This window comes from Gekko japonicus, unplaced genomic scaffold (assembly GCF_001447785.1).
Source record: "Gekko japonicus isolate JY-2015 unplaced genomic scaffold, Gekko_japonicus_V1.1 scaffold1887, whole genome shotgun sequence".
Classification (NCBI taxonomy): domain Eukaryota; kingdom Metazoa; phylum Chordata; class Lepidosauria; order Squamata; family Gekkonidae; genus Gekko; species Gekko japonicus.
The window spans coordinates 27,814-44,501 of NW_015175417.1; positions in this window are offsets into that span (position 1 = coordinate 27,814).

The following is a 16,688-nucleotide window of genomic DNA, read 5'->3' on the forward strand; positions in this document are numbered from 1 at the left end:
TGATCGAGAACTTAAAAGTGATGGATTGTGGGGATGTTTTTATTAAAAGAATAGAAGCAATATACAAAAAACAAGAGGCCAAAATTATTATAAATGCGGACATGACTGAGAAAATAGAGATATGCAAAGGCACACGCCAAGGATGCCCTATATCGCCCTTATTATTCATTTTAGTTATTGAAGGGTTATGTGAGGCGTTGAGGAATGATAGAAAGATCAAAGGAATCAAGGTAAAAGGGCAGGAGTATAAAATACAGGCGTATGCCGATGATATTGCAATCATGATGCTGGATCCAGAGAACTCGATGATAGAATTAATGGACACGTTAGATAAATTTGGTCAATTAGCGGGTTTCAGAATCAATACTGGGAAAACCAAAGTGTTAACAAAAAACTGCAATGAAAATATAGTTCAAAGTTTATAGGAAGTCTCAAAGTTTGAGGTGGTAAAGAGAATACAATACCTGGGAATATATATGTCGAACAGAACGAGTAAGCTGATTCAAGATAATTATGAACGGCTAATTGTTGCAACTAGAAAGGAATTTGATAAGCGGTCAGCGTTACAACTTTCTATGATGGGGAGGGTATCCGCGATTAAGATGTCCTTTCTCCCAAAAGTTTTATTTCTCTTTCAAACAATTCCAGTACTTCGTAACTTTAGCTACTTTAAAAAATTAGACAGGTTAGTGCGAGAGTTTGTTTGGCAAAAGAAAAGGCTAAGAATTAAATTAAATTTTTTACAAGAAAAAAATCAAATCAGGGAACGCTCTGCGAACTCCCTCACCACTGCTGCTTGGGGGGGGAAGAGAGCAGCCGCTCGGGCCTCGCTTCGGAGGCGGCGGAGGGGGATGGAAAAAGCATTGAGGCCAGATCGAGGAAGCGGCGCCCGGGCAGAGGGGAGGGGGCTCGGATTGACCCAGGTAATCTTTTGTCTTCACGTGAGACAAGCCCCTCAAGACCTCCTACTGGTCAGCATTGTTTTCCAAAGTCTATATCCATCCACGCACCCCCCCACACACACTTTCTCTTTTCTCTCTGGGCCCCCTATAGCGTATAATGCTAAGACTGTAAATTCCAAAATTACATGGTCACTATAACCCAGGGTGCCGACTACTTTCACCTCATCAACCAGTTCTTCCCTGTTGGTAAGACTCAAGTCCAAGATAGCAGATCCCCTTGTTTCCCTCTCCACTTACTGGAAAATTAAGTTATCAGCAAGACAAGTCGGGAATTTAATTGACCTTTCATTCTTAGCAGGGTTGGAGTCCCAACAAATAACTTGGTTATTGAAATCTCCCATGACCAGGGGTCTTTTCATAGAAAAAGAGCTGCAGGAGCTTATTAGCATACGGTAATAAGCTACTAGGCTATTAGCATAATAGCTCATTAGCATATGCAACGCCCCTTGACATCACCAGAAGTGATGTCAGAAGGGGAAGCAAAAGGGGGGAATGTCTGATCTCCCCAGGGCCACAGCACTCCGGCGTGGGCCCCGGGGAGGTGGCGACAAGCCTCCTCTGACCTCCCTGTGGCTGCAGCGCTCTGGCGCAGGCCCCAGAGAGGTGGTGACGGGCCTCCTGGGGCCGCAGTGCTCCAGCGCGGGCCCCGGGAAGGCGGCAACGGGCCTCCTCAGGCCTCCCTGGGGCCGTAGCACTCCGGTGCGGGCCCTGGGAGGCTGGCGATGGGCTACAGTGTGCTGGGGGCGGGACTTGCTGCCACCACCATTTGTGACAGCTCCTGGGTTCCCGGAGTGGCGCTCCAGCACGCTCCGGTCCCAAAAGACCCCTACCCATGACCATCATGTCCCGTCTCTTTGAGAACTTTGTAATTTGTTGTAGAAGTGTCTCATCCAAATCCTCTGCCTGGCCTGGTGGTCTATAGCAGACCCCCACCATGATATCAGTATTTCTTATTCCTTTTAATTTTACCCAGAGACTCTCAACTGGACTTTCATGCTCAGATTCACATATTTCCTGAGAAGTATATACCTCCTTTATGTATAATGCAACTCCTCCGCCTTTATAAGTTATACCCCTCAATCCTAATATTCTAATTGTGAGTGTTATCCCACCAAGTTTCAGTAATGCCTATTAGGTCACAGTCCCCTTCCTGTATTAGGACTTCAAGTTCCTCCTGCTTGTTTCCCATACTCTGTGCATTAGTGTAGAGACATCAGAATCCATGTTTTATGCACCCTGAGGTTTTAGTTTTGGAACAACAGATGAATATTTTGGGTGGATTTTCTTAGTTGGCAGAAAACCACTGAATCTGGCCTTTCGTCTCCTTTGTGCTTTACAACTGTTGGATTCTAATGACGACTAGAAGGCTAGTTTAATTGACTAATTAGTAATATCTAAATGGTCACTGGAGATTGTTTGAGTCAATTGTAATGGGCACTTGTAAAAGGGCTCGTGACATAGAAGATATATCACCTGCACCAGCCTCTAAACAGACTAGAATTGATTATTTTTAATCCCTAATCTACCTTCAACGACATATACAATCTTAGCATCCAATCGTTTCGCCCCCTTGACTAACTGCATTTCTGATAATATCCATATTGATGAGACAGGCGTGAATTCTGACTTATTTGAAAAAGGAGAGGGACTTGGAAGTCTCTAAATCTAAAGAGGCCAGTAACAACATATCTGACTTTATTTTTTTGACTGCCAGAACTGTCAACTGTATTTTGGAAAGAATAAAAATAATTTAAGCCGAAGTAGATCAACTTTCTCAGAGACTTATAGAGAGCAAAAATATTAGCAACAGACTTGCTTCTGTCGAGTCTTATACAACAAAGCAAGATTCTTTCCCTGGGAAAACATATAGAAAAGAAGAAAATTTGTGGAAACCACAAAGTCAATACCAGCTGAGATTACAGCCTTGCAAAGTAGGTGTATACGTTTGCAAATATAAAAAACTTAGACTCATTAAAAATATTCACATTCAGACATAAAAAACTTCTCAACATTCATACATAGATGGGTTAGTGCTGTGCAACTGAACCAAACGCGTTTCGGCCCCAAAGGGCCTTCCTCAGTGGTCACAATCCAAAATACAAACTTGACATACATTCAAAAAAAGTTTTTTTTAACATCAGATGTTAAGTACATATGCAATATAAGGCCAGATGTTGTATCCTTATATATTTATATGTATATTATTGTTGTATATGATAGGCCTCAGGTGTAGCCAATTAAAGTCCACCAATACTTCTGGTAGCATAGATTTGCGTGAGTTGAATGTATGTCACTCCCTGTGCATGCATTTCACAGGAAGAGGAGCCTACAGGGAGCAATGGCCTGCAATGTCTTCACTTGTTTGGATTCCCAGAGCCTCCCCAATAAAGGTCACAATGTCAACTTTAAGGCTCTGGATTCCAGAGTGCAGGGTTCCATGAGGTAGCAGAAACATGCTTGTCAATATTTTGATAAGCCTAACAAGAACATCCCACACATTAACAATCAGGTCATACAAGGCCTTTTACATGAAATGTAGGCGGCGTGGCGATACCGTTAAAGGTGGCAGTCGCATGAACTGTGAGCTCTGACCCTCCTCTCTCCTCACAATATAAAATTAACCACCAGACTTAATCTTAGATCTCCCGGGAATGGGAAAAAATAACAGAAGAAACACAACATCTAGTAAAAATAGTCAAAAGACCATTAAAGACTTCTTCACACTGAAAAAATAATTGCTCTGACCAAACTCCCTCAAGAGCAGAGAAAAAAACGATGGTGGCAGAGAAGTCCTCAACAAAAGCGCAAGTAGGGGGGACACAAGGCTCAGATTTGCCTACCCTTCTGGCGAATATGGAAAGACGCCTTACCGAAAATATACAAGCTTCTTTACTAGCCTCTTTACAGCCTGTAAGAGACCAGCTAGTAGATATTCAGGCAGGGCTAAACAAAACTGCCGGCAACGCAGAAACGGCCCTTAATATGGGTCATATACTTCAAACTGACGTCCATGAAATGCAAACAAGAGAAATAAATTATAGAGAACACTTGCTTATTGTAGAAACGCAAATTAGGCACCTTAACATAACATTTTGAGGGATCCCGGAGGGTAGCTCTGATCTAATTTGTTTCATCTCGTCATGGCTGGCATTCGTTTTTCAGTTAGAAGGGGTCGCGCCGGCCATTTTGAATGCTTACAGAATCGGTCCCCTCAATGCGCTGAAACACGAGAGACATTCTGACTAAACTTGCAGATGTAAGAACAAAACAAAAAATATTAAAGGAAGCACCGGCTAGGGGATCATTAAAATATAAAAACTGTCAAGTACAAGTTTTCCCGGACGTACCACAGGAAGCCCTGAAAAGCAGAAGACCGTTGAAGCCAATAACCTCTCGCTTCCAGCAAGAAAACATGAGATATAGATGGATGCTGTCGGGAAGCCTGCAAGTCAATTTTCAAGGGAAGAGTATACAGGCTTTTGATGAGGATTCAAGATATGATCTACTAGAAGTCCTGAAGTTAGCAGAACCGATGGACATAAGCAAACATTCTGCAAAACGCCGGCTCCAATCTTCAGGGTCCCCAGAAAAGAGCAATAAAATAGCTCCCCGCGAATCTTTCTACATTCCACATGCAGTCCTATCACTGCCTTCTGATCGTCCTCATTTGCTTCAAGCAAACGGATCAAAGTAGCATAATTATGATCCGTTAATTTAGTGTGCACCAATCATCAATTTGTTCCAGTTAAATATATAAATATAATATATGGAGTAATAGTTTTGTTGGTTTTAAAGCGCCTTAAACAGGAGGGAGGGGGGGAGGGTTTACAGGGCTTAGTAGCTCCTTTTTAAAGAGACTGCTACTGGTTCCCTGGTTTGGGGGAAAGTTGGGTTCACGGTAAAGACGGTCCACAGTTTCCTAGAAACATTAAATAGTTTTTATAAAGAGCTCAGTTTTAAAGGTTAAGAGATTCACTTACCAGAAGCACTCTCTCCACTACAAGAATAGATATAATAATAACAGCACACAGCAGGCTGCGTTTAAACCTTCGAGGGTAATTTGCTCTTTTGCAGCCAGCAGAGGGAGAAAGGGAGCAGTATCGTGGTAGGTTTTAAAGGTTAGTCTAACTTTGAATTAACTTTATTGCTAGTGCTTTATAACAAGCTTATTAAAGCTAGCCAGATTACTGTTTATTGAGAACTCTCTGGCACAGATTTCAAATAGGCTTTGTAGGTGATTGTTGAAAGCAATATATACTGTTGAAAGTCTAAGTTTTTCTATTTTTAGCTAAATTGATTCAATTTTATTTTAAAACAATTAATTATTATGATTGATCCAGAACACAAAATAAGCCTTTGGGCTTTGGGAGTACTGCGGATAGGAATACTCTTAATTGATATTGTGCAGACTCTTACATTTGTCTACTGACTTTAGAGTAAGTTGTTAATTTAGACCACCAGGTTCATTAGTTTGCACTAACCAATATCAATCAATTTTATTGCAAAGTGTTTTAATATTGGATTGTTGTATTTTTTTAATCCAAAGAGTAATAGATTGCACATCTGACTGTCAAATTGTATTATATTGTTGCTCCAGCATTCATAAATAATTTTATTCCACTGATTCCTTCTTTCTAGCTAAATTGATTCAACTTTATTACAAAACAATCAATTCTTAACATTGATGCAGAATATAAAATACGCCATTGGGCATTGTGATTACATTTATTAAGATTACTTATAATTAATAGTGCATAGCTTGTTACATTTGTATATTAACTTTTAAAATAAGTAAGTTGAAAAGTTAAGGTACCAAACTCATTAGATTGCACAAAGTGACTTCAATCAATTCTATAGTAAGCTAAAAATAGAAATTTTATATTATAGTATTGTTCGTTAATATTGGAATGATCTGCTAAACTTTTAATCCAAAGGTTAATAGATTGCACTTCTGATTGGTAAATATTATTCAATTGTTGACTCAGCAAACATAAAAAAATTAATTTAGCTGAAAACCTTACTATTGATCAATCCTTTAGAAAATATAAGTTTAAAATTAACTGAACATAATATCTCTTGGTACTACACTAAGAGTTGCTCACACCAATTTCTAAGTTTCCAGAAAACATCAAAACATTATATCTGGCAGTTTTGGGACCCAGCATAGAAGGTGACTGTACAGTGTTACAATATGTCTTCTCTCAGGATTTATTCGGTAAACATCAGAGGGGTAAATAATGTCATTAAAAGTAAGAGAGTATCACAACACATCAAACAACTTGACCCTGATATCCTGTTTCTCCAGGAAACACATCTTCGATCAACCATACACCTTCTATTGAAATCCTCTAGGTTCCCACAACAATATATGGCTTCGGGTTCCTCAAAATCTAGAGGAGTGGCCATAATCTTGGCAAAACGAATTAATTTTATTTTGAAAGAGAAGAAGGTAGATTCTATGGGGTGCTATATCTTCATCAAAGGCACAGTGAATGGCTCTCTGTGGTCCTTTGCCTCCATTTACGCTCAAAGTTCTGTACAGATCCCTTTTTTACAAAACACTCTCTCCAAACTGCAAGCTTTTAGAGACGGCCACCTGATAGTAGGAGGAGATCTTAATTTCATAATGGACAATCTACTAGATCAATCCAATGCAAAACCCAAGAAACAACATATGAAGGGCACCAGAACAACACTTGCTAATTTGGTTGAAAACTATGATCTTCAAGACACCTGGAGGATCCACCATCCGTTATTCATATTATTCCACAAGGCATGTCTTTACCCATATAAATTACATACTAATTTCCTCCTCATTATCATTGTTGCTACAATCAGCAGACATAGGCACATGGCACCTAACAGATCATGCTTGGCTGAACTGTCATATCTTGAATTTCTCAAATGAAACCACAGACAAAAAATGGTCAATGGATACTTCTATTTTATTTCACGCTGACATAAAAGAAAAGTTGGAGAAGGACATTCAACAGTTCCTAGATATTCACAAGGGCTCTGAAGTAGATACTGCAATCCAGTGGGACGCTTTAAAAGCGGTTATGCGGGGCTCCATCATCTCGGCTACGACACATCTGAAAAAAGAAACAGAACAATTAGGGTCTGACACACTACACAGAATAGCAGATTTGGAAAAAGAACACAAGATATCCAAAAAGAAGTCAATGTTGATACAACTACAAGCAGGAAAAATAGTGCCAGAATCAATAGAATTAAAAGAAAATCCAAAGAAATCTGGTCATCCTGAAACAAAAATTATGGCACAAATCCACACACAAAATATGTGACTGTTAGCATGGAGAGTGAAGGACAAAAAGAAAAAGCTACTATCATCGCCATGAAGTCATCAGATGGTGAAATCCATAGCAAATCTAGGGAAATAGCATCCATATTTGCCAAATATTATGAAGAGCTATATTCTACAAAATTCCCACCAGAGGATAAAATAGATGCGTTTCTTGAGTCTAATCCAACACTGAAGCGCCTTTCAGCTGACCAAACTGCACTCCTGGACTCGCCGATATCTCAACAGGAAATGATAGATGTCATCAAGAGCACGAAGTTGAATAAAGTTCCAGGTATTGATGGACTGCCTGCAGAGTTTTACAAACCATTTCAAGCCCACCTGTTAGATTCTCTCATAACTCTTTGTAATAAAGCTCTGCAAGGTGGGAAAACCCCACCATCTTGGGCTGAATCGGCTATTGTTGTTATTCCTAAAAAACAGAAAGACCCGAAGGATCCCTCCTCCTACTGCCCAGTTGCATTACTGAATAACAATGCCAAACTCTTTTCAGATATATTAGCAAACCGTCTGAAGAAAGTGCTTCCAGACTTACTTAATACGGATCAAATGGGTTTTATCCCAAATAGACAAATTATGGATAATATACAGTGCACTCTTAATGATATTTCCTTCGGAAATAAATCTTTGCAAGACACGCTAATCCTGGCCCTTGATTTTGAGAAGGCATTCTATTCTATCGAAATCCCATACTTGCAGGCACTCATGAAAAAGATGGGCTTCGATAAGAACTTCTTATTAGCTATAAGGTCCATTTACCAACAACCAAAATCAAGAGTCAGAGTAAATGATGTCAATTCACCCTTTTTTCATCCTACCAGAGGCACAAGGCAAGGATGCCCACTTTCACTGTTGATATTTGCTCTAGCGATAGAACTGCTGGTAGAAGAGTTGCATAGAAATGAAACCATCTCTGGAATCACCATCGGTGGAGCTGAGCATAAGTTAATGATGTATGCAGACGACATGACCTTATATGTGTCTGACCCACTACATTAGTTACCAGTGATATCAAGAATAATTACTAACTTCGGAAGATTATTGGGCCTACATCTGAATACAACTAAGTCTGAGATATATCCATTATACTAGCCAAAGAAACCAGGGAACAGATTAAACAAAACTTCAGTTATAATTGGATCAAGGACGCATGGAGACATCTGGGGATACAAATACCCCTAAATTTAAATAAGCTGGCTGAATACAACTTTCACAGGCTCCAAAGAGATGTGCAAGGCAAAATACGAGATTGGAAGAAACAAAAACTAGCACTCGCCGACCGACTTTAACTGATACAAAGTTTTGTATTCCCGAGTTTTCTCTTCCTTTTAAGAGCATTACCCATTCACATCTCTGACAAAGAGCTAAGTCTCTGGCAGTGTTCGTTATCTAACTTATTTTGGGATTCCAATAAATCTAGGGTTGATCGCCGTCATTTGGTCAGACCAATGTCGCTGGGTGGTCTAGGTCTCCCATCACTACGCCACTACTACCAGGCAGCCGCACTCTCCAATCTTACAAAAATGCTGCAGCATAATCCGCTCACAAACTGGATGCAAATAGAACAGACGCTTGTCTCGCCATATACCCTTCAAGAAGCCATATGGATGCCTCCTAATAAGAGACCAGCAACCCTAAGTAACAACTCATTTTTGGTCTCAACCATAAGTTTGGGACTTAAAGCGACACTTATTAGCCCCAACAATCTCTCCATTATCCGCTTATACTTTTCAGCTTTAGTTTCCACCGGGATTGGAAGCAGGCGCCTTCAAGTCATGGACTTCAGCTGGTTTGTGTTGTTTAAAGGATTTGACTGACAAAGGAGAGCTTTTGACAAAAAAGCAATTTGAAGATATCATGCAAGACAATATCTCGTGGTTAAAATATTACCAATTTAGGAGTCTAATTGACAGGATAAAGGAAATGGGCTCCTTCACAAGACAAAAAACAGCCTTTGAAACACTCCTGAGCAAAGCATCCTTGGGCTTTAAAGGTCTACTCTCACTTCTCTATAAGATCCTTTGGGATACAGAAAAAAACAAGACCCTTTCTAACACTAAAGCATGGAACAAAGATCTGCAAGTAAATCTAACTATACAGCAATGATCCAACATCTGGAGCTCCCACCCAAACAAATCAAAGATCTTCAGCGTAAGGCTACAATTTTTTAAAATGCTTACCAGGTGGTACCTCTCCCCAGTTCGACTGAAACACATGCATCCACAAAGTACCTCAAAGTGCTGGAAAGGCTGTGGGTCCACCAGTGATTTTTTCCACTGCTGGTGGTCTTGCATAGCTATACAAGCCTTCTGGTCCCAAGTTCTCGAAGAAATAATGAAGATAACATCAGAAGACATCCCACTCAATCCGGATATATTGCTTCTTAATTCGAGATACACCACTGATGAGCATGAAGTAAAGTTCTCTGAACTAGCCGCCACCCTGCTAGCCCTAGCATGGCTTTTGATCACTGCCTCCTGGAAAAATGCTGATCCTCCATCCCTTTCAAAATGGCGAAATAAATTTTGGGACCACTTTGTGATGGATAAAGTTGTGGATACCTATAATTCACATACGCAAGGGCATGTGGGTTTGTTTGAAAATGATTCCATTAGCATATTTCTCAGAGAATGATATCTTACCAGTGAATCCCAGCTACACAGAATGGCTTCATTTATAAAGTTGTCCACTAAGGTCTGAGCACTCCTTTTACTTTTTGAACTCCTCTAATTCCATTAATATTCTTGGTACCACAAATAGGGATTTAGGAGTAAGGTAGAGAGAAGATCTCTCAACTGGGTTAGTTGTATACTTTGTGTTAAAGTAACATGGACTCATGAAGTTATGTAATGTTTTGCTGTGTATTTCTGATTGAGACTATAAATTTTATTGTATGTATGGAATATCTTGCAATAAACATTTTAAAAACCAAAAAAATTAAAAATGAAATGTAGACTTTTGTACACATGGGTGTACAATTCACGTGCCAAACATCTGTCTAGAACTCATTAAATGAGGACATTCTTAATATTTTATAAGTGTGCATGGAAAGAAACAAGGTAACTGTTTCCCTGTCATCTGCCATCTTGCTGAGGAAAGGGTCCCTGTGTCTGCACAAAGTAAAATGCTGTAAAGTTGCACCTAACCATATAGTTCATGTGGCTTCTCACCCACACTGTGTAGCAATACCTTACAAAAATTCACTTGAACTATACCGTCAGGTAAAAAAAGGGATCATTGTTAGATCATTTATATACTTAATATTTATACAGTATTTTCCATTTTCAAAAGAGTCCATAAACCTTGCTTACACAGATGCTTTGATCTGTATTTGCTTCTAAATGGGAGTGCTTTTCTTTGGAGCATCTATATATCATATTCCTCTTATCATCTACTTTCCGTCTGCTTTGCCATAATCTTTTTTGAAAGAACACAGACCAATTGCATTTGCAGACCACCTGGGCACGAAGGTGCACATTTTTGAAGGTCCCATCCATATCTGCACCAATTTCCTTCCATCAGCCCCTCAAGCCAGTGTTATTTCCCCAACGTTGATTTGCCTACAGCTACCAAAGCTGTTATTAGACCCATTAGTGTTGCACTATTCAGTATGACGCTAGTAGCTAAACTACTCCCTGAGCGAAGTCTTTAAACTACAGTCCTCTACTGAAGTGAAAAGGGGACGTTTGTTCACTGACTGTGAAATTCCCTTCTCAGTGGGTCCTAGGGTGAGTCAGTCATGACTCATGGATCAAAGTTCCCCCTAGAGGTAGGCAGGGTCATCAACCTTTTACTGACTCCTAGTGGAAAGGGCTTTTCCCACAATGCCCAGATCAATCCAGAAGCCGTACTACTCCCATCACTAAAATTTATTAACTTATAAACTCCAACAGTCAAAGATTAAACTGAAAACAGAGAGACAGTGAAAGGCCATCCCCCAAAGCTCCCACCAGGACTCCTGACTACCCCATTCTAGGACCACTGAGAAGGGAATTTCATAGTAAGTGAACAAACTTTCCTTTCTCCAGTAGTCGAGGGTGAGGCAGCCATGACTCATGGGATGTACAAAAGCAGTAAACCCCAGGCAGGGACTTCCAACAGAGTGTATAATATTTTGTCAGAGCCCGTGGGAGGACTCTCCTCACAAAGGAGGTATCAGCTGAAGCCTCCCTATCAATATGGTAGTGAATAAGGGTGTGTACCAGCTGCCATAGGTTGCTGAGGTAGAAGACCCCCTTACAGAGTGAGACATTACCTCCACTGGGGTTTCCAACCCTCTAATTTTGTATGCAAGATCTATGCAGACTTGGATCCACCCTCCTACAGCAGACACAGATACCCTGTCACCCATGGAAGACTTCCTGAAAGAGTAAAAAAGAGTCAGATTTTCTTATAGCCCTGGTTCTATGATGTAGTAACTCAGGGCTCTCTTAATGTCCAGGCAGTGCCACTCTCTTTCCAGTGGATGCTTGGGATTAGGGCAAAAGGATGGTGAAACTGTTTCCTGAGACCTGTGGAAACTGAATTGGCCTTATGGATGAAAGCAAGGTCTGTCCTTAACAGCACATTATCATTGTGGAAGATGCAAAGTACTGCTGGCGGATTCAGAACAGCAGTTCTTTAAGGAGAATGGGAGAAGAAGCCTCACCCCTTTTATTCACACTACAGTGGAGATGGCTGCCACCTGATATTTAAGGGTGGTAGTACTCAGGCCCTTAATCAGTCTCAGTTGAAGAGGTCCCCAAACATCTCCTGTTTTGGCCCTAAGAAGGATTAGATTCCTCTCCTCACACCAGGAGTGGAAGACTTGCCAGATATTATACACTCTGTTGGAAGACTTCCTCCTGGAGGTCATCAAAAATGGTGATTATTTGAGCTGAGTAGACCAACTTCCTTGTATTACTGCGGCTTAGCCTCTAGGCTGTCAGCTTTAACATGTCTGGACAAGGATGGAGCCCTGAGAGAGAAGGTTCGTCCTGTTGGGGATCTGCCAAGGGGTCTGGAAGACCACCTCACTAGGTCCTGGAACCACACCTGCTGAGGCCAGAAAGGAACTATGAGAACTACTTTGGCTTTGAGGTATCCTACCAGTTTGGTGTAGTGGTTAAGTGCACGGACTCTAATCTGGGAGAACCGGGTTTGATTCCCCACTCCTCCACTTGCACCTGGCTGGATGACCTTGGGCAAGCCGTAGTTCTGATATGAGCTGTCCTTGAAAAAGAGCAGTTTCTGTCAAGAGTTCTCTCAGCCCCACCCACCTCACAGGGTGTCTGTTGTGGGGAGGGGAAGGGAAAGGAGTTTGTAAGCCGCTCTGAGACACCTTTGGGTAGTGAAGGGCGGGGTATAAATCCAATCTCTTCTTCTTCTTCTTCTTCTTCTTCGCGGATAAGTTGTACTGGAGGAAAAGCATACAGGAGTTGGTCCAGCCATTGGTAGTTCAGAGCATCCACTCCTGTGGCTTGAGCACATTTGGACCTGGAGACAAACCTGGGGATCTGGCAGTTTCTGGGATATGTGAACAGATCCACCTGAGCCTTCCCAAAATTTGGCAAACAGTGAGAAACACCTCCAGGTTCAGCTTCCACTCTGACTGATCTAGCTTTCTGCAACTTAACCAGTCAGCCACCATAAAGTCTGTCCTGACCATGTGTCCCAATTTAGAAGCTGAGCTGCCTCTGAATTTAGAGCCTTTGACTTTTGCCATCATGTTGTCTGTGTGGATCACCACATGCTTCTCTTCCAGCAATTACTGAAATGCCCAGAGACTGATATCACTCAGAGTTCTAGACAATTAATGCTTCATTTCACCAGAGTTGGAGATACCCTATCGATAAGAGTGGGTCCACCCCAGGAGACTGGCATCAGCTGTGACCAGGGTTCTGAGGGGTTCCCTGAGTGAAGATCCCTGCTGGAGCCTTCCTAGTGATATCCACCACTGGAGATCCTGTATCATCTGGCCGGGAAGGGGAACAGAAATCTGAAGACGTTGCACAATCTCCTGGAAAGGCAACTGAATCTGCTTCAGGAACCAGGCACATGGAATAATATCCTGGCAGGACACCAGCATGCCCAAGATGCTTGCCAAAGTTGAGAGGGACTCTTGACATTTCTGCATCACTTTCTGTATTGGCTCCCTGACCTTCAGTTGGCGCTTCTGGAACAAAAATTACCATGTCCAGGGAAGTGTCCAATGCCACTTCCAGGTTGAGGGTCCCCTGTGCCAGAACAAGCTAGCTCTTCTTCTCCTGGTTGGCCACAATGCCATGGGTCTGAAGGCAGGAAATGGTTCAGTGTGCACCCACCAATGCCTGGGGAAAGGAGGAAAACCTAATGAGGATGTGGTCCAGCTAAGGGAAGACTGAGACTCCCTGTGTATGCAGATGTATTACCAGGGAAACCAGCCCTTCTTGAATACCAGGGAGCCAACATCGGCCCAAAGAGGAGGGGGCCCAGTGTTAGAAATGGAGACCTAGGTAAACAAAGTGCAGGAAGCACCAATGAGCCTGCAGTATTGGGATATGCAGGTAAGCCTCCAACAAGTCCACCAAAGCAAGGAAGTCTCTTTTGTGGATAGCTATTACCATTAATCTCACGGTCTCCATCCGGAACTTTCTGTTTTTGTTCCATTTGTTCAACCATTCCAGGTCAAAAATCACCCTCACATCTGTTTTTTCTTGGGGACTAATAACATCCTGGCAAGACACTAGCATGCCCAGGACACTTGCCAAAGTTGAGAGGGACTCTGAAGATTTCTGCTCTACTTCCTTGTTGTTGTTCAGTCGCACAGTCAAGTCCAACTCTTTGCAACCCCATGGACCATATCACGCTAGGCTCTCCTGGCTTCTGCTGCCCTCCAGAGTTTGTTCAATTTCATGTTCATTGCATTGATAACTCTGTCTAATCATCTCATCTTTTGTCGTCCCGTTCCTATTTTACCTTCAATCATTCCCAGCATCGGGGTCTTCTCCAATGAGTGCTCCTTTCTCATCTGATGGGGAAAGTATTTGAGGTTCAGTATCTGGCCTTCCAGGGTACAGTCAGGGTTGATTTCCTTTAGGATTGACTGATCTTGCAGTCCCCAAGGGACTCTCAAGAGTTTTCTCCACCACCATAATTCTCCAGCACCACTTCCTCATTAGCTTCTCTAATCTTCAGTTGGCACTCTGGAACAGGAAGACCATGCTCAGGGAAGTGTTCAATACCACTCCCAGGTGGGGGATCCACTGTGCTGGAACAAGGTAACTCTTCTCTTGGATGACCACAAAGCCATGGGTCTGAAGGCAGGAAATGGTCTGGTCTACATCTGCTTATGCCTGGGGAAAAAAGGGGCAGAAATGTGGGTTTGTGTCCAGCACCCTCTGGTCTCAAGTTCCCGGATGTGTATGAAGAATAGCAGGTGGGCTCTGATGCTGATGGGGGTCTCTGTTTGGTATCAGGCTGAGGAGCATTTCTTTCCTCCTTGTCTGGCACTAGAATAAGGCTTGCTGAGGGTTTGGCTCATTGCCATCTTTCATTGGCCCTGAAGATCTAAAGCTGGAATTTGGTTAGGAGTCCAAAAGGACTGGAACCTTTTCTTAGGTTTGCCTTCTCTCCTGCTGTTTTGCAATGCCTTTTCCTGGACTTTATCCTCCACTAGATATTTATCCATGGCATCCCAAAAGAAGTCAACTTCCCAATTGTGCAGCCAGGTGTTATGGCATGCTGTATTACTGAAAGCCATAGCTCTGGCTGAAAGCTAGACAGCATCCAGAGATGTATTTGCTGTGAAGGCTACTGTCAGGGCAATTTTCTTTATGTCATCCTTGAGCTCCTTCAGAATGTCTTTGTCAGAGGAGGAAAGGTCAGAAGCCCAAAGACAGATGGTTATAACAAATAGTGAGCCCACTGGAGAAGCTTGCAGAGTTGCCGAGGATGCCTCTAAGTTCTTGCAGAGGGCCAGATTGATCCTCTTATAGCAGGGATCCCTGGGAAGCCTGATGGAAACTACTGAGATGACAGTGTTGGAGGTCAGGTCTGCTACCAGAGCATCAATCGTGGGTTTGAATTGTTCCACCTCTGCTGGAGTCATAAAATAGTGCTGTGAAATAATTTGGTTTTTGGCCTTGAAGAGACCTCCAATTTTGTCTTGACAACACTGATGAAAATCAAAGGGAAGGCCACAAGAAGGGATTTCTGCATGTGGGAAGGCTGTAGCTGGAGCCCACTGGTCTAGCTGGATGTGGCTCTTTTGTTTTTCCCTCTGTGGGATCTTGAGAATACAGAGAACCTTAGGCAGCAATTCTGGAAAGATCTCCAGAAGAAAAAGAGGACTCTGCATGGTGGTAACCAGCAGTGCTTCTTCCTCCAAAAGTTCTCCCTCTTCTTTGGTTGAGGAGGAATCCAACTGGTCCAAGACTGGATCCAGCAAAGGACTATGTTCTCTTCAATCTGTGTCAGGAAAGGATCACCGCCGCCATGACATAGAGCTCTTGATGGAGGAAGGAGGATTACTACATTAGGAAATTTGCTTCCTCTCTCTGCTTTCTTCAGCAGAACAGGAGCTGCTTTAGCATCTAGGTCTGTGCTTGTATTTGGTCTCATGGCAGTGAGCTTCAGCTATGGTAGCACTGACAGAACAGCTGATTTCCTTCTGCATTTTTCCCTTGATCCAAGCCAAGAGATTTGCTTGTGCATTTTCACCTGAGAGACTGGGCCCTGAAAAGTCTGCTGGCCTAACCTGGCTACAGGGCAGGTGATCCTGCTGACTAGAAGGGGAGGGACTGAACTGGAAAGACGAAGGCCCACCCTCCTTCTATTGCAGACTAAAATCTGAAAGACATGTGCATACCACCCTCTTTTCCCACCTTGTCCCTGAAGGAAAATGGGGGGGGGGGGGGGGGGGAGAGAGACCTCCTCCTGGTCCCACGGGCTATAATGAGCACACTTCTGCTTACTTCTCTGGATGACTCTGGCGAATGAGGATATGCTCAGCTGCATGCTCCTGTGGACCATCATGAGACCCTCAAACCCCTGTGCTCAGCCAGACCATTCCTTTATCTGATCCCAAGGAACAGGTGCTTTAGCTACAGCCACCAATGCTCCTTCACTGCCTCAAAGGGAGCAACATGGGAAGCGCCTGGCTAAAGCATGGAGGCCCCATGATGTTCCTGTCCTCCAGGGTGAGAACTTTGGAGTGAAGGTAAGGGTATGCCAGAAAAGCATCCCTAACCTGCTCCTGCAGTGACAGAAGATGGAGTCCCTCAAGATAGACAAAGAAGGAACAAGAGAACTGTGGAGAAAAGCAAGCCAGACAGGGCCAAAACTGGAGATTGTGGGAGAAGTCAGTACCCACCAGGGGTCAGTAAAAGATTGACAATCCTGCTTACCTCCAGGGGGCGTTTTTACCCACGAGTCACGCATTCCTA